Raw genomic sequence first — 18,597 nt, forward strand, 5'->3', positions numbered from 1 at the left:
AGATGGTTCAGCATGATTTGAGGCAGCAAAAATGTCCTTGAATGGAAAGCAAAAGAACAGGGTTCTGTTGGAATTTTTCATAGAACAATGGGAGAGAAGTTTCAGTCTGAATGAATGAGCTAGCCATTCTGAAAGTTCTCTGAAACATTCTCTGGTTCCTCATTGTCAACAAAGTCCTAGCTCCCTGACCCGCTCTGACCTCGGACCTCGGTGGTCTTTGCCTAACTGTGATCTAAGCTGATGCCCCTGCCTTTCCACGCCATAAGGCTCAGGGCGGGCAGCTCAGGCCACATTGCTCGTTACAGTCCCCAGCACAGAGGTGCCCGACAAATGGTTGTCTCAGCAGGACACGGGGTGGCCAATGAACCCCAAGTCCGGTGCTGGGCCCAGAGTATGTGCTCCAGACTCACTGCCCAAACTTCCCGCACAAAATGCAAACTTGTCATTCATCCTTTCAGGAACCCCTGGAAAGAGCGTGGAAGCCTGGAGCTAGCTGGGGAAGAGGCTACCGAGTCAGAGAACAGAGGACAAGTTACCCGTCCCGGGAATGAGCCGCCTGGCCGTCAGCTGTGCGAGGAAAATAGTAAGATAATCATCCAGACCTCACAGCTGGAAAGCAGGCCCGTTCTCTCACCGCCCGATGCGCACCATCTTGGCCCTGGCTCTTTCCAGAGTCCCACAGAAGCTTCTCTCCTTCCAGAAAATCTGCCCTTCAACAACCGTCCAGTGGTACCAACTGAGCACCTGGCTGGGAGGCAAGGAACTCGCCTGTGTCGTTCGCTTGCTCTCCCCAAAGCAGCCTGGGCCCCTCCCGGCCACGAGGCAGAGGCCAGAGGCGGGAACCCAGCCGTCCCTGAACCTGAGAAGCTCCCCTGCCACTGCCAAGCTCCCCGTCCCCCCCCCCAGGGACCCCTGGGGGACACTGACCCTTTGAAGAATGGCCAATGCAGCTCCATTCTTGTAAAAGTCCAACAGCTGGGAGGAGAATGAGGGGAGGCCGATGGAAGAAGGAGACCAACTTACGTGCATGGGGGGAGCAAGGGAACTTGCTTCCAGGAATGGGGACCAGTGTTGAGTCCAGGGGGGCGTGGAGGCCAGCCTAGGGGAGAAGGCGCCGCAGATGCTGCTCCTGCCCTCCGCATCGTCTTCCGGGACCCCCTGTGGCACAAAGCCCAGGCACCCACAGAGCTCTATCTACGGCCCGATCTCGTGGCCACCAAGCTCAATTCCATCAGCTCAGCACTTCTGCAGAAAGGGGGTTGTTCTGCTTACGCACCTCTTTCCACAGGTCATCGCGCCCACTCCCCCTCTTCCGGGGTCCTCTCTCCTCCTGTTTCCCTTTTGAGGCCCATGTCGTCTCAAACACCTCTCGAGAAACTCGACTGTGGCTCTGTTCCGAGCGTCACAGCCCTGACCCCAAGTCACAGAGAAATCTGGAGCCCGAGGCCCAGTGAGCATGCGTGTGGGAGGGGAGCCCACCCGCCCCGCTTACGAGAGCCACTTGGGCCCCCGTGGGGCTGCCATGCCGTCCGGAAGGGCTTCTCCCCACGCAGGACTGGGCTCAAGTTGGCCCCATGCTGAAGATACCCCCCAGCACAGGCCAGGACACCACACAGTCAGCCATAAATTGTTGACCTGCCCCCCTTTCCTGTCCGGCCTCGTGCCGTGGCCCCGAAGACTCTCCCCCCGACGCTGGAGAACAGAATGTGCTTGGCTGGAGACCTGGGTGTCATAAATTGCTAATAACAGATTCTCAATCTGAAAAACAAAATCACAGAAGGCCTGGCCCTTCCTTTCTGCTCCTCTCATTCTCAGCACTGCTTCCTGCAAGGCCAAGGAGAGAAAGAAACGCCTTCTCTCGCCACAGAGTGGGACTCAATTCTTCCCCTCACCGGGACCCCAGGGGATCAGTCTCCTCATCTGCCTCACTCTTCTCGGGTACAAAAGCCAGGCCTGAAGGAGTCTGTTCTGGGAATGTCTGTTTCCCAACAACACTTTTGTCTCTAACTTTTATCCTTAGATTAGCTGAGCACCTGCTAAGTGGTAAGTACTGTGCACAAGGTAGGAAGGTGCCCTATTCACAGATGAGGGGTGGCGCTGGGGAGCAGCGGGGGTCTGGGCCGTGCTACAAGCAGTGGTGTTGAGACTGGCCCAGCCCTCTGGGCTCACCCCGGGGGGGGGGGGGGGGGGGGACATGGGACAGGGGTGGGGAGGCGAAGACAACAGCAAAAGCCAGAAGCTGCCATCTTTGGAAAGAACAGTAGTAGAAGACAAATCTGAATGCTCCCAGGGAGAGATTATAAACCTGTGTTCAGGGCAGAGGTTACATGCAAACCGTATGTAAATACGGACATGGTCCCTGGACAGACCCACATGTCTGCTGCTCTTCCCGCCTCTGCTCTGACCCAGGCAGTCTCCAGGTTACCTGACCACCTCGCCAAGGGCATCTCAGACCTTTGTCCCCAATCCCATCTCCCCACACTTTCCCTGCACCGCCTCCGCTCCCAGCCTCCCCTCGCCTGAGGAGCAGCAGGAGCGCAGAGGAGGAGAGACAAGGGGGGTGGGGCGGCATGCCCTCACTGGGCACAGCCCAAGTGGCAGGTGAGGGAGGCCAGGTGGAGCCTGATAGCCTCTGCCAAGGCTGACATCCTTCCAGATCTGGTCTTGGGACGGGTTCCCTGTGATGTCAGGAGACCCCATGGGCTCCGGACATTGATCGATGCCCCCGTCCCTCCCCTTCCTCAAAACCAGTGCCAGGAGGCCAGGGGGCTCCACGGCAAGATCCCAGAGTGGGTTTCCACTTGAGTCTGCACGGGGTCAGACATGCCACACAGACCAGCCTTGTCCCCACAGCCCCACATCCAGAGTGGGGCAAGGATACCCCACCACTTGGATGAGTCCCCGTCCCTAAAGTTCAGATTCCTCATGCACAAAAAAGGGGGCGGGTCTCTGCCCTCCCCAACTCCCAAAGTTCCTCAGGCACCCGAAGGTAAGCCACCCGCAAAGAGACACAGAAGGCGGGCTGTGACACAGCGTCTGACTCCACATGTGGATTCTGAAACCGCACCACAGGTTCCCGGGGAGGCTGTCACTGTCCTCATCTGACTCTTCCTCCCCTTCTCCCAGGAGGGGTCAACACAGGCCTTCCCAAGTTGCAGAGAAGTGAGGTTCCGAGATGAAGTGACAGGCCTGAGGGCACAAGGGCAGGAGCAAGGAGGACCTCGCTGCCCATCCACCCTCAAACCTCAAACATCGGCGTGGGCGTCAGAGGAAGAAGTGAGCGGGGCCCCGGAGGGCTTGTCCCTGCCAGAAAGGCAGGACAAGGGCCCCACTGCCTGATCCACGGGGAGCCACAGCCCCTGTGCAGCTGGGTAACCCCTCCAGCCCGGCAGGCCTGGACGGGGCCCCGGGAAGCCTACCCCAAGTGCTTGGGGTCCTGGGCCTCTGGGCCTGACTGACCTGCCCGGGAAAGAGGCAGCCTGGCCGTGTCCAACTTGACAATCAAAGAAGGAAGATGACAGACTGCCACTTCCACATGACAGATACAGAAACCAAAGTCCAAAAAAGCTTATGACCTGGACAAGACAGAGAGTAATCCTAACCGTTCCTTTTACTATGCGATTGCTGGGCCTCAGCACATGGCACACCTTTTTCTAGAATCCTCACAACAGGTTACCACAGGGGATGCACCATTACCCTATTTTACAGATGAGAAAAATGCAGCTCCAAGAAATTGGGCAAATGGGGACGCCTGGGTGGCTTAGTTGGTTAAGCAGCTGCCTTTGGCTCAGGTCATGATCCCAGCGTCCTGGGATCGAGTCCCACATCGGGCTCCTTGCTCGGCAGGGAGTCTGCTTCTCCCTCTGCCTCTGCCTACCACTCTGTCTGCCTGTGCTCGCTCGCTCTCTCTCTCTAACAAATAAATAAATTAAAAAAGAAAAAAAAAAGAAATTGGGCAAATGGCCTGATATCGAGACTCAAAATCCCAAAACTTCAATTCTAGACCTTTCTGACTGTACGACTCCGTGGTACTTTGACTGAACACTATCCTGCTTCCAAACTGAAGAATGTTCTAGAGTGAGACTGAAGTTATTTATGATGTACTGGTATGGGGAGGAGGAGGAAGGAGGAGATAAAGTGATGACCAGAACTGGCACCTGATCCTGCAGCAAGCTGGGGATGGATGAGCCCAAACTCCTTTGCCTGCCATGCAGGCCGCTCTCTGCCTGGCCCAGGCCACCCCCTCCCCACCAGCTGCCATCTCCACACACCTATAATGCAGGCCCAGACATGCGTTTTCACACCGCTGGGCTCTCTGGCTAGAAGGCCCTTCCTACATTCTTGACCAGAGAACTCCTACACCTCCCTCTAAGCCCCACTCCAATATTGCCCTTTCTCTAAAACTCACTCCCTGATCATCCTAAAAGAATCGACTGCTCCTCCAGGGAATGCCAGTCTTTGGACATCCCTGGTCTCTGATACTTGATCGGACTCCCAATTCCTCAGCCTTGGGCTGGATTTGAGCCCCAGGGACAGGGACGGTAATAGCCTTCTCTAACATAGCCCTCCCTAGACAACAGAGAGCACAACAGGCATCTCTTCACACACCTGATGATCACATAGCCCCACGAGGCAGCAACTCTTAACACCCCCACAGCGCAGATCAGGACTGAGCCACAGACAGGCTAAGTTACCCGCCCCCGACCACACAGGCAGTCTGGCTCCAGGGTCTGCCTGCCCATGTTGGTCCTGTATGACTCCTCCTTGCCTCCCCGTCCCTAGTGCAGTGCCTGGCATGTGGTAGGTGCTCAGTAAAGGCTTATTTCACCAAAAGGTGTGCAGGGAGGAGGGTCCCCACCCCCTTCCAGCCCCAAAACCCACCTGGAATTCTTTTTTGGGGGGGGGGCACCTGGGTGGCTCAGTGGGTTAAGCCTCTGCCTTCAGCTCAGGTCATGATCCTGGGGTCCTGGGATCAAGCCCCGCATCAGGCTCTCTGCTTGGTGGGGAGCCTGCTTCCCCCTCTCTCTCTGTCTGCCTCTCTGCCTACTTGTGATCTCTCTCTCTGTGTCAAATAAAATAAAATCTTAAAAAAAAAAAAAGAGAGAGAGAGAGAGAGAGAGGGAGCTGGAGCATGGAGGGTGGGGAGGGAGGGACAGAGGGCAAGAGAGAATCCCAACAGGCTCCCTGCCCAGTGTGGAGCCCGACGTGGGGCTCGATCCAACAACCCTGAGATCATGAGCTACACCAAAATCCAGAGTCAGATGCCCAACTGACTGAGCTGCCCAGGCGCCCCCAAGCTCACCCAGAATTCTTGGGTCCATGTCTCCCTATTTCCAGCCCCACCTTCCATCACTCTAATATTCAGCCCTTCTTTCTTCCAGAAACCTCCAGGTGCTTTTCCTGTTTCCCATCCATTTCCTGAGTGCCTCAGCAGGGTCGAGGTGTCTTGCTGTCTTTCCACTGGGAAACTGAGACCCACAGAGGCCTTTGGCTAGGGGATCTGTTCAGAGGCAGGTCTCTTGCCTACGGGGCTGGTGCCTTGTGTGGACTGGTTTTACCTCCGCCTCAAGCAAGAAAAAACAAGCACCAAGTTGCAAGGGTGGTGGGGGAGGGGGGATTTGGAGGTCAGCACCTGCCCTTCCCTCCGTGCCAGCACCCCCCGCTGACCTGGCCACTGGTCTCTGGCTGGGCCTGAGAGCTGAAGAGGGGGGGGCTGCTCCCCTGGGGCTAGAGAGGAGGAGACAAGGGGCCCTTTGTGTCTGCAGAGCTCCTGAGACACCTGTTCTCCCTCCTGCCTGCCTGTGGCCTCCCTCCCTCCTGGCCAGCCTGTGTGCGGCCTTGTTTATCCTACGGGCCTGGCAGCCAGGCCCAGCCCGCTCCCAGCGTGGGGCTCCCGCAGCCCCTGCCAGCACCTGCCCGGTCCTGGCAGCCCCGGGGGCTGCAGGCCAAGCACAATCCCCCTGCTGTTGACACAGTTGTTGATTTTCAGGAGGGCAGGGAAGGCCGGGAGAGGAGGGAGAAGCAGCAAAGGCATTTAACGCCGGCCTGGCTAATTTGCAGTTGGTCCTAGCAATCCTGTCCCCAGCTGCCTGGGAGAGGCTTGGGCCTCCAACCCCGGGGCTGCCTGGACCACACACCACAGTGTGCCAGAGTCCCGCTCGACTGTGCAGGACCACACCACAGGCAGCCCCGCACTCCCTCCGTGCACGTCAGCATACCCCCATGCTGGCACACATGACTCAGAGCCGGGCAAGGCCTCTGGGTGCCAGGAGCCCCCAGCCCCGCTGTCTTCAAGGGCCTACCACTACCCCTATCTCCAAAGTCATGAGGCCCCCTCAGTCCTTCTCGAGCGACGGGCAGGACTGTCTGACAAGCCCTTGGAGACCCAGGGAGGGCCCCAGGGAGACCTAAAGGAATCTGCCCTTATAATCTCTCTGACTTGCTCTCGAGGAACGATCTCCTCCTCAGCCTCTGGATCTTTAGGTTTCCTCTTACAGGGAGCCTTCCCTGACTGCCCAACTCTGGATGCGGTATCCTCCTTGGTCTTCCCAAAGCAATACACACTACACTGGGCACCTCCCCATCTCCACTTCTGTCAGGATGGACTGATGACTTACTTCCCTTCACCTTCCTCACTGCTGTGCCGGGGAGCTGGGCTGGTCTCAGCCCCCACGTAGCAGGGCACACTTAGCAGGGCCCAGCTGCGAGGCAGGTGCTCCCTGCGGACCCGCTGCATGGTCCCCACAGGCCCGAACATCCACTCCACCTTCACCACAAAATCCCCCTCGGACAGTCACCTCCTAGATGAACAAGGCCCTGTGGCTGGTTAAAAGGCTTTGGGAATGACCCACAAGCACGTGAACTTAGACCAGCAAATCTGCTTCACCAGTGATCTCCTTAGAGATCAAAGAATGGGAACTTGAAGGACAAGGATGGGTAAGTTTTGTGCATGAAAGGGGGAGAGAGGAGAGCAAGGGTGCAAGGAAGACCCTGCAGGCTGCTGTTAGGCCAGGTAGGAACTCCCCTGCCTCCTCCCCAGGCAGCCTTCCCTGCCCCTTCCCTTCTGGAGCTCCTAAACCCATCAGGACGTCCCTCACACCTGTGGCCACCTGTCCCAACAGGGCATGGGTGATAGCAGTTGAGCTCCACACACCTTCACTAAACCGCCCACCACACGCACACCCACACCCTCCCCTCAATTCTGTTTCCCCAAACTCCAAATCAATCAATGCCCAGAAAGGGGTAACAAAGAGCCCAATCACTTCCAAATTCGGGGTGTCATGTTGAGGAGAATGGATCTCAGGCCAGACAGAGCTGGTAGACAGAAGGTAACTTACATTACGGAAACCATAGTTCCCTGATGTTCTGAGCCAGTTCCAACAGGGTCACCATGTACAGCTGTGCAGACCGTACACTGCACAACACTAAGAGCCCCATTCATCCAGACTTGAATACTTATCACAACTTAGATGGCCGTTAAGTTCATCCCTTGACTTCCTCACATACCACAGAGAAAGTTCTGCTACCCTCCTCTACTCTCGGCAAGAGAGCACACATATTTCCTTCCTGTTCTTTGACGTGTTTCTTGGCTTGGCTAAGGTACCTGTGAGTGAAGGCTGAGTACATCACCCCAACTAAGAGGAGAGGCCTCCCTCTCCCTGCCCCACTGGCCCCAGCGAGAGGACCCCCTGACTCTACCACTCATTTCCTACCCACTCTGCTCTTTCTCCAGCCCCTCGCCCTGGCTAGACTCCCCAGCATCACCCCCACCCGGGGAGAGGGTATGGCTGCAGGCCCATGCTCCCAAAGACACAGCAGCAGGCAACGGAGTTTATACAGAGCAAAAGGAGGGAAGGGGGATCACTACCCACCGGCCCGTCCCTCCCCAGGTAGAATGGAATTGAAACCCCAATCTTGTCGGCACCTGAGGCTCTGCAGAATTGGAGGTCATGGAGGAGGAGAGAGAGGAGGGCCTTCCAGTCCATTCTCTCCTTTCCTTCTTGACGTTGGTCTCATGTCCTCGGTCTTCCTGGGGCTCTCAGAGGCTAGAAGGGCTGACCAAGGTCTCTAGAACGCAGCACCCCCAGGCCAGCTGCTGACGAGCAAATGCACACATGCGCACATGCACACACGCACAGCAGCACGGCAGGCCCTTGCCAACCAGCCAGGGAAAGGGGAGCCGGGCCAACAGGAGGAATGGCAGGGGCCGGAGGGGCCACTCCCTCTGCTTTCAATACCTCCTTATTCATTCTCCAATCCCCTCACCCACCTGCCTCTGAGAGCCAGGCTGTACCTGTACCCAGGCCTCCTTCCAGCCCCTCCCCGTGAAATTTTTCTTGGCCCCTCCTTGCCTGTCCTTCCCCGCGGAACCCACCCCTTCAGGGACAGGCCTGGAACCAAAGCCTCACGGGGAGATCAGAACGACTTTAGCTCCTTCTACGGGGCTGGGGGCGGTTTCCAGAGCTTGGCAGCCCACAGGCAGAAAGCTCCTCTCCCTCCATTCTGAAGAGGGCACAGGGCCTGCCTTGTGTGACCTGTGTGGCCAGGCAAGAGTTAACTCTTTGGAGTCAGGGTGAGGGCAGCTCAAGGCAGGATTTACTCCCTCTGCTGCCTCCTGCCAGGTGCCTGGGCCAGGGAGCACTGGGCCACCCCACTGTCAGCCTGAAAGGGTTCCAGTCCGGGCTCGCGGGAGTCTCCTCATACTCCCACTACTCCTCCTCCTGCCAGGGACCCCTCTTTCTGCAGAATATTCTAGCATGGGTCCCCATTCCTCCCTGCCAGAAAACACTGAGCTTTCTGTTGCTCTGCGTGGCAGCTCTAGGTATATTTTAAATACTTTCCATTCTGCTTACAAAAGTAATGCACATTGTTGTACTACTTTGGGGAACGACAGAAACACAGAAATAACAACAGAAATATGAGCCATAATTTAAAAAAAAAAAAATAGAGTGTGGAGGCGCTTGGGTGGCTCAGTGGATTAAGCCTCGGCCTGCCTTCGGCTCAGGTCATGATCCCAGGGTCCTGGGATTGCCCCAATCAGGGCTCTCTGCTCAGCAGGGAGTCTGCTTCCCCCTCTCTCTGCCTGCCTCTCTGCCTACTTGTGATCTCTGTCAAATAAATAAATAAATCTTTAAAAAGAGAGAGAGAAAAAAAGTCAACAAAGGGTGTCAATCTTTACCCCCCCACCCCGCCCCTGGCTACCAGAGCTGTCTGGCCTGCTACCCACTGGCCTCTAATGCCCCCCCCATCTTGGACTTCTAAGGAAATCCCCCCACCCTGGCTGCTCTTTCAAATGGCAGGACCTGAACCCCCCAAACGGGCAGCGAGGCTCATCTCCAGCGCCAAGAAGCAGGACCTGGCCCTTAGGAGCACCCCCTCCCTTTGTGGGGGGAAGGGAGGCGGCCTGGACCAAGGGCCTCTGGGAACTGGTTCTCACCCCATCCTGTCCCACAGGCTGCACATTCCATTCTGAGTCAAGTAGGGGGCGGGGACTGGGGGAGGTGAGGCCGAGGGGAGGAGAACAGTCTGGCCTCCTCTGGGGCGGATCCCCCAGGGAGCTCCAGGCCTGGGCAGGGATCGGACCTAAACCACCAGCGGGGGAAGGGAGCCCAAGGATTCCAGCCCATTCTGTGGCTCCTTTCTGTTCTCCTCTCCTCAAACCAAAACACCGAAACCCTACTTTGGACATGTCCCCAAAAGATACAGGGGACAATGTGGGGTAACACTAAACCTCTCCCCCACTCCCAACCTGGCCACAATTCCCAGGGATGCTTCTGGGGCTTCAGGCCAAGGCCATTTATATGCTAAGGTGGGGAACTGAATTCAGGTTTGATGGTATGTGTCTGGCTTCCCAGAGTCACCAAGCAGCCTGAGTAGAGGATGCTATTTAGGAAAATAGGAGGAAGCTGGAGCTATAGTTCGTTTCCACTTCTTCCTCTACCACTCCAAACACACCTCTCTCCTCAAAACACACTTCGGGGGGCGCCTGGGTGGCTCAGTGGGTTAAGGCCTCTGCTTTCGGCCAGGTCATGATCCCAGGGTCCTGGGATCGAGCATCGAGCATCGAGCATCGAGCATCGAGCATCACCGGGCTCTCTGCTCAGCAGGGAGCCTGCTTCCCCCTCTCTCTCTGCCTGCCTCTCTGCCTACTTGTGATCTCTCTCTGTCAGATAAATATATAAAATCTTTAAAAATTAAAAAAAAAAAACCCACATTCCGGGACACCTCAACCTTCTGGCACACATCTCAGCCCCAGCTGCTTGCTCCCCCAGCTCGAACCCGTCCCCGTCCCCGTCCCCGTCCCCATGTGCACTGGCTGTAAGATGCCAGGCCACACACAGCACGTCCTGGGCCAAGCCCAGGCCTTGGATTTGCCTGCCGATGACCCTGGGAGGAGATGGGGAAACCCCAGCCACTTCCTCCTCACATCACAGCCTCTTGGAGGTCTGACCACTGTCACTGTCCCATGTCTGGGTCCAACTAGATCCTTCCCGACAGCACCCAATGGGGGGACGGCGCTGGGCAAGGCCAGGGCCACAGGGCCCCGGCTTCCTCCCAAATGAGGCGGATCACAGGAGCAGAGGGTCTTCCTAAATAAAGCAGGGGCAGGAGAGCCAAGAACATGCCTGGAGTAGCAGGGGTAACCCCAGGTTCTATGCTGTGGGTCAGGCAGGGCAGACAAAAACCTTGTCCTAGGTGAGTCCCAGGGGCCTTCACCACCATGAAGCTTGAGCAGGAATGGCCTCGGAGGTCTCCAGCAGGCCCGACTGGACACACTATCCCACTGCAGCCACTCTTAGGAGGAAGCCACCATGCCAGCACTGCTCAGAGACTATTTGAATTTTGTAAAGGAACAGAGTCCCATCCGACCAGAGAAGCAAGCAGAGGTTGAAGGTGGCCCTGCCAAGCCAGCCTGCAACAGCTTTCCTAAGCAAGGCTTCCCAAGGAGCTGGGAGGAGGGCTCCAAGGAAGAGGCAGCCAAAATGGAGGTGGGCCAAGAAAAGACCCCATCCAGGACGTGCCCTCCTGCTTGGGAGCAGGGAGACAGGAGGATGACAGGAGAGCTGAAAGCCATCTTCCATGAGTCCTGGTCCCCTGCCTGGCACTGAGACAGCCTTCCCGGCTAACACAGCCAGGTTCCAGAAAGGAGGCTAGCAAAGGGTGAGGACTGCAGCGAGTTTGGACAGGAGCGAGCCCTCTTAAGCAAACACTGAGCACAAAAAATAATTCCCATTCAAAGCACGATTTGCTGTGGGCCTGGCTGGGCCTTCCCAGCACAGAGTCCTTTTCAAAGTCTCCCCTTCACCTCTGAATGTGGCTGGGGGAGGGGCACGCAGGCCCAGTGGCCTTTGAATTCCACTTCTTCCAGAGGCTTCCTGGTGACCTACTGGGAGCTACCCAGTAAAGCCAATCTCAAAGCATCCCCAGAGAGGAGGAAACCTCTGGAGAGCGTCAGCTCCCCAAGGGCAGGAACAGGCCTCTTAAGGCAATGCTTCTCCGGCAACAGCACACCCAGAACCACGCCATTCACGGGGCACCACTGTGGACTTAATCGGATGGGAGCCTCCTGAGCTGTAAGAGGTTGAGGTTAAGCACTGTTGCTGTTGTCCCATTTCACAGATGGGAAAACAGAGGCTCAGAGCTGTGAAGTGATGAAAACCTGTCCCAGCTCTAACTCCTTACAGGATACATCATGCTGTCCTCTATCTGCTAATTATCAGAGCACCAAAATGTTCAGGCAGCACCCCACCCCCCCGCTAAGGAAAGAGGGGGTATGGATGAAGCTAGACCATGAGATGCTTTCAAAGCCAAGGAAGCACTGAAATTGCCCTTCACCTGTACTGACCCCCAACACTCTTGATCACAAAGTCCAAGTTGGGGATAGAACGCCCTCTCTAGGCAAGAGCAAAGAGTGATCAGTGAGACCCTCTGGCTCCATTTCCAGAACAATCTCCCTTCAGCCCACCCTACCTCCATTCTGAATCCAATGGGCCTCCTGGCTAGCCTCTTCCGTTCTTGCTGCCCCTCAAAGTACCCTCTAGGGGCGCCTGGGTGGCTCAGTGGGTTAAAGCCTCTGCCTCCCGCTCAGGTCATGATCCCAGGGTCCTGGGATCAAGCCTCACTGGGCTCCCTGCCCAGCAGGGAGCCTGCCTCCTCCTCTCTCTCTGCCTGCCTCTCTGCCTACTTGTGATCTCTCTTCGTCAAATAAATAAATAAAATCTTAAAAAAAAAAAAGTACCCTCTATTAGCAGCCAAAGTGACCTCTCTTTTTCACACTTTTTCCCACTTATTTTAAAGCCATTCATGACCATTGTAGAAGACTGGACGAATCAAAAGAAGAAGGAAATAATCACCCATTGCCCAGCATCTGGAATCAGCTCTGTAAACATTTCCAGGCTGCCTAGGTCTTCTCTTCATGTATCCATGCACGGGGGCACGTGCTCACGCACATGCATGATTATCTGTACAAAATTAGTACCATAGCATAGAGCTTCATCTAGGGTTTTACTCCTTTTATTATATTCATATTCAAATTATAAGCTATTCTTTCTTTACCTACACTTTTTGGGGTCTGGTGGGTTTGTTTGTTTGTTTTGGCATAGTTCAAAGATGTACAAGGCACTCCATTCGGCAGGACAAAATGGTGCAGAGTGAAAACACCATCTTTCCTCCATCCCAACCCATCCCCAGCCGCCGTTTCCCTCCCCTGGGGCAACTCTGATTACCTGTTTCTTATATACTAAATCATCTTTTAAAATCATCCATCAGATCACGTCACTCCCCTCCGTAAAATTCTCCAGTGGTTTCCCCATCACACTGGCCATCAAATCAAGCTCCTGAACAGTCCTCCCAGGCCCCAGGTCACCAGGCTTGGGCCCTCCCCTCCGATTTCCTCCAGCCACACTGCTGTTACCAAACCCCAATCTGGCCTCGGGGATTTTTCATTCCCTCCGCCTGGAATCCTTTCTTCCAGGCTTTGTGCAGCGGGCTCCTTCTCCTGGTCCAGGCCTCCACTGGCCTCCCGTCTCCGACCACCTCCGCCTGCCTCCACACCCCCACCCTGTGTCACAGCACCATGCTGTATTTCTGCCACATGACATAGGTAGGGTCTGATGTTGTCTTGGTTACTTATTTCAAGTTATTTATTCCACTAGAAAGAAGGCTCCCTGAGGGCAGGCACGCAACCTGTCTTGTTCACCCCTAAAATCATGCTGCCTAGCACAGGGCCTGGCACGTAATAAATGTGTTGACATTTCCGTGAAAGACATGAATGGGGGCGGGGGGTGTGACTGCGATGCTGGTTCTCATCACTGAAAACAGCCCACCAGCAGGATCTCCAAGCACCAAGCACCAATCTCCTGGCCGCCCTCCCCAGTGCCCAGGGTGGGGGCCAGAGAATCAGAGAAAGGAAAGAGGAGCCCATTGCCGGAAGCAGTACCCACCTGTTCTTCCCCCCTGTCACCCAGCTCATCCCTTACCACTGCATTTGCCGAGTCTGGAAACACAGAAGGAGCTTGTGACAATCCCGGATTTCCTAGAAAATACTCGAACTGCAAGTGGAAAGTTGAAGGTGAAACTTCGCTTCCCGTCTCCCCAGGCGGCCGGGATCTTCCAGGTTCCCAAGTGAGCACCAGCAGCAGGTGACATGGATGGCACCGAGGGAGCAGAGCTCCCTTAAGGAACTGCCTCAGCCGGTCCCACCTGGTGCCCCCCTCCCCCACCTACCCCTTCCCCAAGGGGCCCCAGACACCTGGGCTCCTCTCTCCAGAAATTCACCCAGCCCCAGAGACACAAATGCGCATCCAATCCTGAGCCAGCAGCCCCAGCCAGGACACTCGGGGGAAACACTCCTGGAGACGCTTCCTTCCTGGGGCCTGATTTCCACTGAGAGAAGACTGCAGATGGGCCAAGATTGATTTTTAAGAATGAGGGAAAGGAGGGAGTAAAGTGCCTTTCACAAAAACTGTGAAATAATGGGGGGGGGGGAGGTGGCAGTGATGAAAGATTTCCCAAGATGGAACTAGGAAAGGAGTAGGGAGATCTGCGGAGCCAAAATCAGGAAAGGGTGGGAAGAAGTGTGAGGTTTCTACCTTGCAGAAGTGGACAATTGTTACAACTGATTAAAGGGGGACACTCCCGAAGTGCCCTTCTGGTCAGTTAATAATGGCAGTAACAGCTAACATTTCTCCAGCACTTACTAGGTGCCAGACACAGTTCTATGAGCAAACTGAGACACGGAGCAATAAAGCCAAATTGCTCAAGATCATGTCGCCAGCGGCAGGATCTAGATCTACCTTCGGAGCCCTGGCTCTTAACCACAAAGCGGTAGGTGGCTTTCGGTGGCCCCAGGGCGGGGGAGAGGCAAGGATCCCAGACCAATACCCCTTAATTGATCATTCGATGTCAGTTTCAAGGATGTGCGCGCAATTCTGCCAGTTCTGCATACGGGAAAATCTGGAAGAGTTAAGGTGCTCTCCCGAGCTGACGCTGCCCGCGGGAGGGAAATCAGAACCAAAATGTGCGGAACCTCAGCTTGTGGAGCACCACTTCCTAAGGGAGCACAGTGTACACCCGGATCTCGAAACTCCGCCCAGAGCAGCAGCATCTCCTCTGGCTTTGACCAGACCCCTGCGCCAGGGCCAGCGCCGAGGCGCCCTGCCCGGAAATTCCCACAGAGTCACAGCGAACTTCCCAGGAAAACTCCTCGGCTTCCTCCTAGCCCCAGTCACGGAGGCAGCTGCCAAGAGCGCCGCTGGAGTCCTTGCAGCTGCCGTCGGCCCTCCAGGGCGGGAGCCGCCGCTCGTGCGCTCGGGGTCCTCCCGGAAAGGTCCAGGGCTGAAGTTCAAAATTCACTTCCCGCCCAGGCCCGGCTCGCGGCCCCGCCCGGGACTCTCCGGCAGCCCCCACGCTCTCGCCCTCCCCAACCCCAGATAAGTAATGGAGCCCCGGCCGCCTGGAAGGCCAGCCGGGCAGCCGGGAAAATCCCGCGGGCGATCCCTGCGCGTCTGGGGACTCGCAGCAGCCGAAGCGCGCGCGCGCGCGCGTGCACACACACACACACACACACACACGCGCGTGTGTGCGCGCGCGCGTGTGCGTGTAATAGCACTCGGCGCGCACACGTGTGTACATGTACGTGTGTGTGTGTGTGTGTGTGTGTTTACGTACAGAACGCGCAGGGTGGGAAAACAATGGCGAGCCGCTGGGAACCGAGCGACCGACCCCCTCCCCACCTCCCTACCCCCAGGCAAGATTTGCTTTGCAGCGAAATCGGGATGCGGAGATTCACCTCCGACTGCAAAGGCGGGAGGTGGGGGTGGTAAGGAGGAGGCTAGGGTGGGAGGTGGGAGGGGGTGAAACAGGAGCGGCCGGAGCAGAAAACAAACAGGATGCAGCGCCCGGCGGGTCCGCTGGGGTGCGAACCTGGCAGGGTGGAAAGGACTGCGTGGCCGGCCCCCGGCACCGCACCAGCCCGGGGCGGGGGGGGGTCCATCTGCGTCTGAGCGCCGGCACCCGAGCCCCACGCGGGGCGCGCACGGGTCGCCCCAGCTTCCCGTTGGGAAATCCTAGTACTGGGCGCCTAGACAGACTGATGAGAAAGCCCTCGTGCCCCCGGCCCGCCGGCGAGGGCGAGGGGTGGAGGGGGGTGCGAGCACCCCAAGGCCGGCTAGCGTGGTGCGCACACAGACACACACATCCCCCCAACCCACCCCACGGCCTTACCGGTCTGCCACCCCTCTGCACAAGGACCCGGGTCGACCCGCGAGGAGCCGCCACTGGCCGGCGTCGTTGGGGAGGGGGGGGTAGGTGGGGGGTCCGTTCCTTCTCGAAAAACTTTGCAAAGGACGAAAACTCGCAGAGATGAGAGCTGGTGTGTCCCCAGAAACACCGGGGCGCGAGTGTCAAACTTCGCAGGGCTGGGGAGAGGGGCGCAGAGGCGTGCTGCGGAAGCCGAGGGGAGCACTTACTACTCAGCCAGGCGCTGGGCTCGGGGCTCCGCGCTCCTGCTCCGGCTCCTCCTCCGAACGGGTCCTCGCGGCTGGCAGCCCGGGCTTCCCGCTCACATGCCCCGGCGGCGACGCGGCTGACCGGCGCGCAGGGCTGGGGCGGCTGGGCTGGGAGCAGGCACGCCCCCCGCCGTGGCCCGGGGAGTCGCTCGGGACTCGTGGCCACCCTGGGTCCGCGCCCCACCGCCGGCCGCAGTCCCGGGCGTAGAGCTCGGTTCCGGCCGGGCGGCGCCCTCCGCCGAGCCAGGCCGCTCTCTGCACTCTGCCCTCTGCCCTCTGCTTGCGGCCGTCTCCCTGCCTTCCGCGGTCCTGCTCCCTGACTCGCCCGGACGCGGCGCCGGCCCGCCCGCCCGGCTCTCCGGCTCTCCCGCTCCGCGCCTCGGCTCGGTCCCGAACCAGGGCCTCGGCGGCCGGCCGCTGCGCCCGGGACTCAGACCTGGGCTCGCCGCTCCTGGGCCGGGGCTCCAGGACCCGCCACTTGCACAGTTCAGTTCGAGCCGGGACCGGGAGCAGGGCGCTCGCAGCTCGGTGCTGCGAGGCGACTCCACAGCCTCAGAGGAGAAAGAGGGAGGGAGACAGAGAGCGGGCAGGGGGAGGAGGAAGGAGGAAGGGTGGGGAGATGGAGAAGGAGGGAGGGACAGAGAGTTCCCTCCTCCTCCCTGCAGCCAGGTCCATCCAGGCATCCACAGCTGGAAACCTCGGTTGGGAATGGGAAGGGGAGAGCGGCGGGGGGCGGGTGAGAAGAGAAGAAAGAGGTGGCTTCTGCCCACTCCCACCGCCCAGGTATGGGGGTCGCTGCCGAGAATCTCCGCTCCTTGGAGCAAGACCCAAGAAGTTGTCCCTCCAGCTCCCGGTCTCCTAACCCTCCAGACAGGCAGGATTGAGGGTTTCCGACCCTATGCAGAACCTCCCTGAGGAACCTCATCCTACCTGAAGCTAGACCGCTTCCTAGTGCCTCACACCACTCTCTGGGGTGTTTGTTGTTTCCCTGAGCCTGTTCTAGATGAAGGGGTGGGTTCCTTTAATTTGGGGTGTCCCTTAAAGGCCATGGAGGGCACTGGGGTGTGAGGGCAGGGATCAGAGTCGGGGGGGGGGTGTTATCTGAACTGGGTCTCAGGAAGTAGAGCCGTGAAAGGAGGGGCAGTGGTGAAGCTGAGGACAAGAGACTCCGACAAAGTAGGTGGCCCATCCTCTCAGCAGGTGACGGTCAGCCAGGCTTCTAGGACCTTCTGGGGGCTTTGGATTTCATCATTCCCCGTGGCCTTCCTTAACCAACTCCTTTTATTCATATTTTAGTTCTCAGCCCAGATACCAATTCTTCCAGAAGTATGTCTTGACAGCTCAATCTGTGTTAGGTGCCCCATCTACTGGGGCACACCCCAGAAGCCCTCCCCCACCCCACATACACACCCCTCCCTGTGGGGGGGGGTGTAGATATTTGTATAGCAGCTCGCCCCCCACCCCCACTGGAATGCAAGCTCCGGGAGAGCAGAGTTGTCTCCCCATCACTGTTACAGAGAGCGGGCCCTTGACAAATATTTGTGGATCTGTGGGTTGATTGAAGGGAATGGGGGGTCCCTGAGGGATTCTAAGGAGGGCCTCTGATGCGGTCAGTCTAGCTGGAGGCAGGAAGGCCAGTGACCAGACAGTGACAGTCACCAGGGTAAAAATGACACAGGCCTGAGGTAAACTAGGGATAGGGAAGATGGAAAGAAGGAAGAGGGGGATGGAGGTGGGACAAGTCTGTATCAACTCTCCAGTGAATGGCTTTTGGATGACTGAATGAAGCCATTTCAGAAATCATGGAAGAGTTACCCAAGTACCACCAAGCTTTTCCCCCTCCCGGCCAGCATGCCTGTGTTTTCCATATAGCTGGTTATTTTTCTCTGGCCCCTGATCAGCTTCAATGCCACCATCTTTATGGGTCCCTCCCCGTCACCGTCTTCAGCCACAGCAGAGTGAGACAGGAAGAACAGAGAGATGGGACACAGGCTCTCCTCTTTCCAACAGTCCCCATCCACTATATCGCACTCACCAAAGACCACCCTTCCCAGTCACTGCCACTATGTTGAAATATTTTTTGTTCTATTTTTGTTTTTAGTAATCTCTACACCCAACGTGGGACTCCAACTCATAACCCCCAGGTCGAGACTCTATGCTCTTCTGGGCCAACCAGGTGCCCCTGAAAAATGTTTAAGTATCTGCCTACTATGTCTTATACACAGTGAGACAATATACATATATAATTCTATTTTCTTTTTTTTTTTTTAAGATTATTTATTTAACAGAGTGAGAGAGAGATAACAAGTAGGCAGAGAGTCAGGCAGAGAGAGAGGGGGAAGCAGGCTCCCCGCCGAGCAGAGAGCCCGATGTGGGGCTCGATCCCAGGACCCTGGGATCCCGACCTGAGCGAGGCAGAGGCTTTAACCCACTGAGCCACCCAGGCGCCCCAATTCTATTTTCAAATACAATATCCATTTGTACCTTATCCCAGTTCTGTGAGGCTGGTACCATCATCTCCATTTTAGGGGTAAGAAGAATGAAGCTCAAGGTCATGGCCAGTAAGTGAAGGGAGGAAGTTGTTTGACTG

At 57.1% G+C, this 18,597-nt stretch overlaps 1 protein-coding gene across 2 annotated transcripts in view; it reads right to left on the reverse strand.

Moving 5' to 3' along the window:
* Window positions 1-16,484, reverse strand: part of SOX13 (SRY-box transcription factor 13) — a 45,385-nt gene extending 28,901 nt beyond the window's left edge. For both annotated transcript variants that reach the window (XM_080824116.1, XM_080824114.1), the window contains exon 1: window positions 15,969-16,484. The gene's annotated coding sequence lies outside the window, so the exon portion shown is untranslated. The remainder of the gene's footprint in view (window positions 1-15,968) is intronic.
* Between the last annotated feature and the right edge of the window lie 2,113 nt (window positions 16,485-18,597).

Source organism: Martes martes (assembly GCF_963455335.1).
Source record: "Martes martes genome assembly, chromosome: 15".
Lineage (NCBI taxonomy): Eukaryota > Metazoa > Chordata > Mammalia > Carnivora > Mustelidae > Martes > Martes martes.